Source organism: Elephantulus edwardii, unplaced genomic scaffold (assembly GCF_000299155.1).
Source record: "Elephantulus edwardii isolate Elephantulus edwardi_28Jun2011 unplaced genomic scaffold, EleEdw1.0 scaffold00152, whole genome shotgun sequence".
Classification (NCBI taxonomy): Eukaryota; Metazoa; Chordata; class Mammalia; order Macroscelidea; family Macroscelididae; genus Elephantulus; species Elephantulus edwardii.
The window spans coordinates 5,800,386-5,811,397 of NW_006399902.1; the positions used below are offsets into that span (position 1 = coordinate 5,800,386).

Here is an 11,012-nt window from a genome sequence, read left to right on the forward strand (position 1 = left end):
AGCAGGGTTTAGGGCTGTTGTGCATAGGGTCGCTATGAGTTGCAAACGACTCGACGGCACATAACAAGAACAACAACATACCTAAAGTTGATTTATTTCTTTTCTTTTTCTCTCATGATGGAATGTGTTTTAGGTTCAAATACAAAAACCGTGAAACAAATCACCATCCTTCAACACTTTTTTAAATTGAGATCTTAATGGTGAAGAGATTGAGATTATAAACAGCTTTAGTTTGCTTGGCTCCACAATCAACACTCTTGGCACCAGCAGTCAGGAAATTAAAAGACATATTGTGTTGGGAAAGTCTGCTGTTAAGAGACCTATCCAGGGTACTAAAGAGCAATGATGTCAGTCTGGAGACGAATGTGCACCTGATACTGGCCATCGTCTTTGCAATCACTTGCTGTGCATCACAGAGCTGGACAATGACCAGGGATGATAGAAGGAGAATTGATTGATGCCTTTGAGCTCTGGTGTTGGAGAAGAGTGTTGAATATACCATGGAGTGCAAGGAGAACAAACAAGTTCGTCCTGGAGAGGGTGAAGCCAGGCTGCTCCTTAGAGGTATGGATTCTGAAGCTTCATCTGACATATTTGGACATGTTGCAAGGCGGAATCAGTCCTTGGAGAGGAACGTCATTCTTGGGAGGGTGGAGGGACAGTGCAAGAGAGGAAGACCCTTGATGAGATGGACTGATTCAGTCACTGGGGTAATGGGGGTAGGTCTATCGGAGACCTATGATTGGCACAGGATAGAGCAGGGTTTAGTGCTGTTGTACATAGGGTTACTATGAGTCACAGGTGACTTGACAGCATGTAACAACAACAACAACAACAACATTCTGTTTAAGCAGTTCTCTCCCTCATCTGTTTCAATGCACTGTTCATTATTTATCCCCTCTTAGTTCCCCCCAAACCCAATGTCAGTTCTATTTTATAACAGTGGCATTATGCAGTATTTGTCCTTTTGTGACTGAGGTATTTCACTCAGCATAATGTCCTCCGGGGTCACCCATTTTGTATAATATTTCATGAGTTCCTTGGTTTTCAATGCTGCATAGTATTCCATTGTGTGAATATACCACAGCTTCTCTATCCATTCCTTTGTTCATGGGCACTTGGGTTGTTTCCATCTCTTTGCTATTGTGAACAAAGGCAAAATAAACATTGGTGTGCATACATGTGCTTGGGTGACGGTTATGATTTATTTAGGGTATATTCCCGGTAGTAGAATTGCTAGGTTAAATGGTATTTCTATTTCCAACTTTTTGAGAAAGCGCCATATCACCTTCCATAGTGGCTGCACCATTTTACACTCCCACCATTGTGGATAAGGGTCCCACTGTCTCCACAACATCACTAGCATTTGTTGTTTGCTGCTCTGTTGAATTTTGCTATTCTTACTGGGTGAGATGCTTTCTCATAGTTTTTTTGACAGTCTTCAACATTTAAAAAATTTTTTAAATTGATATTTTAACAAAACTTTACTGAGAACTTGAATTTCCATTCATTATTGCACATTTTCCTCTTTACCCCTCCTTCCATAATTATGAGCAAAGATGGAATGCCTGAGGAACAACAGAGATGACTTGCAGAATATGGCTTGTTTTATTTTAAGCATCATTAAAAAGAATTTTTTAAAAACAATTGCCTGGGTTTTCAGGTATGTACATTAAGATGAACCTTTGGCACTAGGTATCAGGGAATTTTGTCATGTAACACTAACACCTTGGAAAATTGTGTAGTGTCAAAGGGATAAAACCATCAGCATTTAAGCAGTGTTGTTAACTAGGCAATAAAAAGTGCTATTGGATGCTTTTTGGTAATCAAACTACTGCATACACTGATAGCAACTTTGAGATGAGGAAATGAGATTATGTTCCTTTTATTTTCTGTTTTAACCAAACAGAAAACAAATTTAAATATCCTGCTTGTGATACATTAACAGTTTTATGCAACATCAATAATACAAGAAAAGGATTATGAACAAAAAGATTTACATATATCTGGACATAGCAATGAGTGGTCAGTGGACCTTCACAGGGCATTGTGATGGTACTCAGCTGAAGCCACTTTATAATCACTGGCAGTTAACAGGGTTGCAGAATCCTCTGCCAGATATTTTATGAAATCATGCAAATAGCCCAGCAATAATGCAGGCTCTTCTCATCAAGGGGCCTACAGGGTAACAGTGCTCCAATTCTCAGTAGGTGTGGCGCTCCATTAACCTGGGACATTGGTGCATCAGGATGAGCTGTGAGGTTTCTGCACACTGGAGCCTCTCAGATTTGTAGAGCAGCTGAATACCCAATATCACATTGAAGTATTCTTTTATTCCTGCCACAATTTCATTAGCTGCGTATTTTTTATTGTTAACATTCACTTGAGACCTCTTGCAATTTGTGAATTCTTCCAGAATGGCGTCTGTGTTCTTCTTACTGAGAGTTGAAGCAGCTGCTTTTGCCTGGAAACCAAGTCCCAGTCCTCAACGAGCCATGGTTTTAATTCTTCAGGAATCTTCACCTTAACCTTTGTTATATTCTTGAATGCATGCCTCTCTGACAGTTTGAATCCACCAGTGACTCTGAGAAAGAAAGATGGGTAGTCTTTTTCTGTATAATTTAGACTTTGAAATCTAGGGGGAGGGTCACTTATGGATTAGTTCTGACTTGACAGTAACGAATTAGAGGTTTTAAACTTTTCTTTTTCCTCCCATAAAGTAAAGTAGCAGATTCCTGCAGTTCTTTCTTTGTGCAGATCTCCTTTTTCCCCTCCCTGGGATTTTCTTTCCTTCCTTGCCTTGTAGAGAAGTAAGCCTTGACACATAACAACAATAACAACAACAAGGAAGTCCAATAAGACCATGCATGGCTAAGCGGGCCTTGAAGAGTAAATAATGAGTGCCTGATTCAGACTATGGTCTTTTCAATCACTTGCTCTGCATCTGAGAGCTGGACAATGAGTAAGGATGATGAAAGAAGAATTAATGCCTTTGAGTTGTGGTGCTGGGGATGAGTACTGAATATCTCATAGACTACCAAAAGAACTTTTGTCTTGGAAAAAGTGCAGTCAGAGTACTGGTGGAATCAAGGATGGCAAGCTTCGTCTCTCATCTTTTGAACACGTTGCTAGGAGAGGCTATTCCTTGGAACAGGACATTATGCTTCGGAAGAGGGTAGGTCAGTGAAAGAGAGGAAAAGTCTCAACATGATTCATTGACACAGTGACTGCAGCAATGGGCTCAAGTGTATCAGGGATGATGAGGATGGCACAGGATAGAACAGGATTCACGGGGAAGGGAAGGGAAGAGGGTAAAACATGCAGCAATGAATGAAACTCTAACTTTCCTGTAAACTTTTATTAAAATCATAGTGAAAATAAAAATTTTTATTTAAAAAAACCAAACAGAATACAGGGCTGTTTTTCATAGGGTTGCTACGAATCGTGCTTACTTGATGGCATCTAAATGCAACAACCACCACTGAAAAAAATGAACAAATCCATCTTGGAAGAAGTAAAGCCAGAATGTGTTTTACAGTTGAGGATGGAAATATTTCCTTTCCCATATGTTATACATTATCAGGAAGGACTTGAAGTATTTGCTACAGAAGGTCAAGGACAGCAGTCTTCAATATGGATTGCTTCTCAACATCAAGAAAACAAAGATTCTCATCACCAGGTCAATTGATAGATGGAGAAAAGATTGAGGTAGCTAACAATCTCATCTTGCTCTGATCCATAGTCAACACTCAGGAAAGTAAAGATGAGTTACTTTAGTAAAATCTGCTGTCAGGGACATCTCCAGAGTGTTAAAGAGCAATGATGTCAGTCTAGATACTAAGATGTGACCGATGCAAGCCATGGTCTTGTCATTTGCTTGCTATGTTTCTGACAGTTTGATAATGACTAAGGATGACAGAAGAATAATCAATGCCTTTGAGTTTTGGTGCTGGAGAAAAGTATTGAACATACCATGAACTGCCAAGAGAACAAACAGATCTGTCCTGGAGAGGGTGAAACCAGGTTGATCCTTGGAGGTGAGGATTTTGCAACTCCTTTGGGCATGTTGCCTCCAGGAGGGACCAGTCCTTAGAGAAGGGCATCATGCTTGAAGGTTGGAGGGTTAGCACAGAAGAGGAAGACCTTGGGTGAGATAGATTGACACAGTGACTGTGGCAATGAAATCAGGTGTGTAAGAGGTAAAATTGTTTCAGAAAAGGGCATTGTTCATAGGGTCGCTATGAATCAGCTCAATGGCCCATAACCACCAGCACCACCACCATCCACACAAAAACTTGAGTCTTAGTCACCTCAACGGTACATAACAACACATGCACGAACCTGAAAGTCTTTCAAGAAAAGCCCTATTTTAAATTATTTTGTTAACCACTACTCAGCAAATAAGGGTGCTTTTGTGCTTCATGGTAAGGAGTTGTGTGCTGCTAACACAAAGGCAGGTGAGGTGATTCAAATTCACCAGCTGTTCTGAGGAAGTTGTTCTGTACCACTGAGTTAGAACTAATCCTTAGCTGATTGTTGTTAAGTAGCTGACTGTCCGGCGGGTTTTCAGAGGAGGTTAATCACACAGAAAAAGATTGCCCATCCGTCTCCAGCGGAGTGGCTGGTGAACTCGAACCTCATGCCTTTGAGACTGTAGCACAGCTTTTTGCCATGAGGCCAACAGAACTCCCTTATCTGACTGTTGTTATGTGCTGACGAGTTGCCTGTGACTCATAGCGAGCCTATGTACAACAGCTCTGAAGCCTGCCTTGCCCCTTGCCCTAGTCACTGTATCAATCCATCTTATTTGGGGTCTTCCTCTCTTGGGCTGTCCCTTCACTCTTCCGAGCATAATGTCCTTCTCCAAGAATCGGTTCCTCCCGGTCACATACCAAAATATGTGAGACGGAGCTTCAAAATCCTAGCCTCTAAGGAGAAACTTGTTTTACTCTCTCCAAGATAGACCTATTTGTTTTCTTGGCAGTTCATGGTATGTTCAAGACTCTTTTCCAGCAACACAACTCAAAGGGATCAACTCTTCTTCTGTCATCGTTAGTTATTGTCCAGCTTTCTGATGCACAACAAGTAATTGAGAAGACCGTGGCCTGGACTGGGGACACCTTAGTCTCTAGACTGACATTGTTGCTTCTCAGTACTTTGGAAAGGTCTCTGCCAGCAGATTTACCCAATGCAATTAATTAGTCTTTTTTTTTTTCCAGACTGCTGGTGCTAAGAGTGTTGATTGTGGAGCCGAGCAAGTTTTAACTGTTAACAACTTCAATCTCTTCTTCATCTATCATAGTGTTGCCAATTGGCCTACCGGTGAGAATCTAAATGACCGGAGGCAGTATACTGTAAGGGAGAAGACTGTCCATTTTTCCCAGAACTGGAGGGAAAGAGAGAAATAGGACACCTTCTCACACGTGATTTACAGCCTCAGCAAACCCACTGGAGCGTCAGCTGTTATCTGTACAAAGGAAGAAGAGAGAATGAGAGACTGAGCAAAGATGTGTTAAGAGTGTTCCACAAAAACCTGTTGCGTAAACTATTTCACTACCTTTTAGGTTTCTGCAGGGAGAGCCAGGAGGTCCTTATTCTTAAGGCTGTATTGGTATCCACGACATGCTTTTCGCTTTAAGGACAAATTGACCAGACACTTCGCAGGTCCCTCAATGGAGACTCCTAAAACCGAACAGAAATTCAGCCTTTTACAAGCACTTGGGTGCCCCCCCTTTTTTTTGCATCTTGGTTTTTGTAGTTTTGCCCACTGTTTTATTACCGGTAAAATGAACGCTGAGACCACAACTCCCATCACCCCGCGCGCAGGGGAGTCTTCACAGCGCACTCTCAGGAGGGGGAGCCAGGTCATTGACAAACCTGCGGACCGAAGGGCCCGCCTTCCCGAGCATACACTCCTCTACCATTGGTCCGCCTTCCCGCCTCTCACCAGAGGGGGGCCGCAGGTAAATGAAAGGGGGGCGTGTCAGTGCGTGTAGCTCGGTGGAGGCGCTACTGAGGCCCTTTGGAAGGTGAGATCTATGATTGGGATTCGCGCTCCGTTTTTCTTAGCTTGGGGTGGGTTCAGAGCACTCCAGGAGGCCGACCCGTGGGGACAGGTGGCAGGGATACCCCTTCTTGATTGGCCTCCCTTAGTCTGTTAGACCCTGGTTAAAGTCTGGACCCCAGCGCGATGATAGAACCTTTCTCTCTCTCCCATTATGCAAATGAGTGGTCACAGTGGTCAAAGTCCCCCATTGCCCCATCTGATCCTGCCAGGTGGTTGGGGGCGCAGCTCATTCTGAATGTGCTTGGCGCGCGAGGGCCTGTCTGAGGCAGTGTCCACCGTGGTGATGGCCAGTTAGTCCACAGAAAGCCATGGAAATGGCAAAGATTCAAAGCCCCACCCCCTCAGAGACCTGGAACCCAGTAGCTGGTTATGGTGGTCCCCCACAGAACTGTCTGGAACTCCTTGTCCTGCGGGCAAGTTAGCAAGTAAAAAGCAATTGTCTTTGCAGAACCTTTTCTTCTGTAATGATTCCCCGTAAATCTCTCTTCTAATCCCAGTTTGAGATTCTCATCTTGTATCTTTAACCCTAGTTTCTCGTTCTGAAAAGACGATGTAATAGTTAATGATAATGCCTACTTCACTGAGTTACTATAAGGTTAAAAGAAACTGATGCCTGTAAAGTACTTTGTACAGTACTTTATGAAGAGTTTTTGAAAACTCCCACCAAATGCCATCCAGTGATTTCCACTCACTAGTGAGTCAGTCTGTAGGATAGAGTAGAACTGCCTGATAGAGTTTCCAACGCTGTAAGTGTTTGCGAGAGCAGATTGCCTAAGTTTTCTCTCATAGAAAACATGAACTTTTCAGTTAGCTATTTAGAGCTTTAACAACTTTGCCTTACATACTTGGGGCATGTTACTGGGAGAGACTATTCCTTGGAGAGGGACATCATGCTTGGAAAGGTAGCGAGTTGGTGAAAGAGGGGAAGATCCTCAACCAGATGGACTGACAGAGTGACTGCAGCAATGGTGAAAGTGTATCAGAGATGATGAGGATGGCAACAGTGCGAGTCTTCACTCGTGGTCCCAGACTCACAGCGACTCAATGGATGGACCAGCTGGTCACTTCTAGCGGGCAGCGTTCATCGTCCTTCCCTGTTCCTGGGCCGCACGTTGGGCGCCAATTATGCCCCGGCCTGCGGGGATCTTCAATGGTGACCCTAGGAGGGGAAGAACGAGAATGGGGGGGGACAGGAGGCACAGAAGCGAGGAGACAAGTTGAAAATTCCAATCAAATATCAATTTTATTGAAAGCACGCACAGCTTATATACAGAAGCACAATGGGGGGAGGAGAAATACACAATGGGGGAGAATAGCATCATGTCATTTCTAGTAATCTGAAAGTTATCTGGTTAACAGAAACTTAGCAGGGTGTTTTCCGAAACCTATCCTCCCAGCGTGGGGTAAACTGAAACCTATCCTCCCAGGGCAACATGTCCAAACATGTCTTTAGAGAATTACAAAATGGCTTCAGCTAGGTTGAATTAGCAGCCCCCAACACACTCTTGGCACCAGTAGCCAGGAAATTAAAAGACATATTGCCATGGAAAAGTCTGCTGTTGGGGACCTCTCCAAAGTACTGAAGAGCAATGGTGTCTCTCTGGAGACTAAGGTGCGTTTATACAGGCCATAGTCTTTGCAATCACTGTTATGCATCAGAGAGTTGGACAACGATGCCTTTGAGCTGTGGTGCTGGAGAAGTGTATTGATGGTACCATGGACTGCTAGTAAAACAAACAGATTCATCCTGGAAAGGGTTAAACCAGGCGGCTCCCTGGAGGTAAGAATACTGAGGCTCCATCTAACATACTTTGGACATGTTGCAAGGAGGGACATGTCCTTGGAGAGGGACATCATGCTTGGAAGGGTGGAGGGACAGCGCAGGAGCAGAAGGCCCTGTATGAAGTGGATTGATTCAGTGACTGGGGTAATCGGGATGGGTGTATCGGAGATAGTGCGATTGACACACGACAGAGTAGAGTTTAGGGCTGTTATACATAGGGTCGCTATGAGTCACAAGCGACTCGATGGCACATAACAACAACCACCACCACAATATGGTTCTATGTGGTCTGTGAGATATTGCATTGGATTTTGAACCCATCAAAGCAGTAATGTTGGTGTGGAGATGACTACAAAGAGGAATGGGAATGTGGGGGACATGCCTGACCTCATGAAAATTGGTGTTTTTTTTTTACTTTTAAAAATGATTTTATTTTATATTGGCTTGTCTGCAAAGTTTGTATAAATTGTGTTTCACACCATTCATATTGTGTTTCATACAATCATTCCTATGCACACTATGTTTTATAAATTCAGTTACCAATGGACCTTGCCCATCATTACCCAATCTTTTTAGATCCTCGCTGGATCCTACCCATCTCCTTCACCCTCCTCCTCCAGCCCCAAACTGTGTAACCCCGTGGTTTCATCCTGACCCATCCTCATGCCTCTGCACCCCTCCCTTCCCCTCCAGGGTCCCCATACAAGTTTTACCGGTTATCCTTCTATTTTTACAATAATGGTCTTATGCTTATAAGACTATATTAGTTCACTCAGCATAATGTTCTCCAGTCTCCCCCAAGTTGCGTAGTATTTTTTGAAATCATTTCTCCTGAGTGCTGCATAGTATTCCATTGTGTGAATGTACCACAATTTCTCAATCCATTCTGTTGTAGTTGGACATTTGGGCTCTTTCTATGATCTTGTGATGGTGGGTAACTCTGCTATGAACATTAGTGTACAGAGAATTGGCTATGTGTTACTGATGCTGTAGACTGGGACAGCTTCCCTTTGTGAAGTTGGTAATGGTCAGCTATTGCGCTTCCCACGTGGTCCTTGCTCTTTACATCACTGTTCCAAAAACTCTTTCATTTGCTTCCTAAAGGGTGGGAAATCATCCCATCAAAAGTTCAGACACCTTCCACTTCAGTGAAATGGGACATACTGAGATTTTCCTTCTACAGTAACGGGTATTGTTGTTGTTATTTTGTGCCATCAAGTTGGCACTACTGAGGCGATAATTTACATGGACAGGGAACTCTGATGACCTAGTGGTAAGAAGCTTCACTGCAATCTCAAAGGCATGTGGTTCAAATCTATCAGCTGTTCTGTGGGAGACGGATGGGCAGTTGCCTCCTGTGTGATTAACTTCCTCAGAAAACTCTCTGGGAAGTCAGCAGTGGGTCAGTTCCTATGCAATGGCTCACAAACACCACCACCTCCAACATAACAAAAAAATACATGGGAGGAAACTGCCCAGCTTCCTCTCATGGAGCAACGGGATTCAAACTGCATGCCTCTGGGTTGGCAGCACATCTCTTTACCACTAAGCCACCAGAGCTCCCTCTGTAAAGGCGTACTATCCCTTTCTTGTCCTTCCTATAGTTAAAAAGAAAGCATAATGCTTTGTGGGATTTTCGGGTTTGGAGACAATATAACCCTTATTTGAATGTGCTACTCTGTCCTTGGTTTTAAGTACAATGGAGATTGTGAAGATGGTACAAGATTAGACAAGGTTTTGATCTGTTGTACATAGGAATGCTATGAGTCAGAATTGACCCAGTGGTACCTAATGATAACTCTATCCTATTTATCAAATGAGTTGAAAATGTCCTAGTTTTCAAGTGGTTCCAGAACAAGAGATGGCTCTGCTGTGGGTTCAAACTTCTATATAAGCTGTTCTGCCATTTGGGCCTATTATCTGGCTGATCCAATGGTACTTGTAGTATCAGTGGCAAATAGAATTGTTGTTTGTGGTCTTTGGCAGGAAATCCCAGCACAGATCCTTAAGATTTTAGAGCGAAATCTGTCATCCTCTACAGATAATACCTTCTTTTTGAGAAACAACCTTTGATTTGCAACTGGGCTTTAGTAGAGTCTGAACACTTAGCCATAGGCCACCAAGTCAGCATGTGACTGTGCTGTAGTAGATTCTTCAACCTGACTTTTCTAGTCGTTGACTTTGTAACTCTTATCACATGACTGGGTAACACTATGCAAATGTAAAGTGTTGATGGCCCACCTTGGAGGCTGAATAACTTGCTAATAATGTAAATGTTACCTTTTGGTCCAGAACCATGAAAATAAAGTATGTAGAACACTAATGTAGGAATTGGTCAGTTTTGTTGTCACATCAAGCTTAAATTGAGCAGGCTTAGAAGAGGAAATGAGAATCTCACTACCATCAAGAAAACTTGAGAGTTAAGCATGCCCTCTGGATCTGAAATCTCTGTGCAAAACAGAGACGAGAGCTGTGGCACTAGAGAACCAGACTGGTGTGAGACATGCTTGGAGGCACCCATCTCACAGAGTAAGAAGTCTGAGTATCCCATTGATAGAAATTCTACCTCCTTGTGGAGTTTGTGGGGGTCAGATGCTTCTGCTCCCACTATTTTTACAGCTGCTTGTTATAAATTAGGTGTTGTTATACCCACAGAGTCATAAAGTGGGATGTGCACAACAGCACTCCATTATTAAATATTGTTAGGTGCCTTCGAGTTGAGTATGACTGATAGTGACTCTATGAATAACAGATCTGAACCCTGCCTTATTCTGTGCCATTCTCATAATTTCTGACCTACTTTAACTAATTGAAGTTGTTCCTGTGTCAGTCCATCTGGTTGAAGGTCGCTGACTCTCTTTCTTATGAAGCATGATGTCCCTCTAAAAGGAATACCTGTTCTAGCAACATGCCCAAAGTTTGTGAGACAAAGCCTTGTGATCTTTGTCTCCAAGAAGCACTGTGACTGCATTTTCTTCAAGACATATCTGTTTGGTTTTTTTGGTAGTTCATGGAATACTTTTTACTCTTCTCCAACACCACAGCTCAAAGGACTGCAGTTTTCAATATAGTAGCTCAGAATCAGGAAAACAAAGATTCACATCAGCTGGCCAATTGGCAGCGCCATGGTAGATGGAGAAGAGGTTCAGATTGTTAACAATT

General features: G+C 43.0%; 1 pseudogene; it reads right to left on the reverse strand.

The window, feature by feature from the left end:
- Window positions 1-2,037: 2,037 nt before the first annotated feature.
- Window positions 2,038-5,924, reverse strand: LOC102856650 (annotated as a pseudogene).
- Window positions 5,925-11,012: the final 5,088 nt, after the last annotated feature.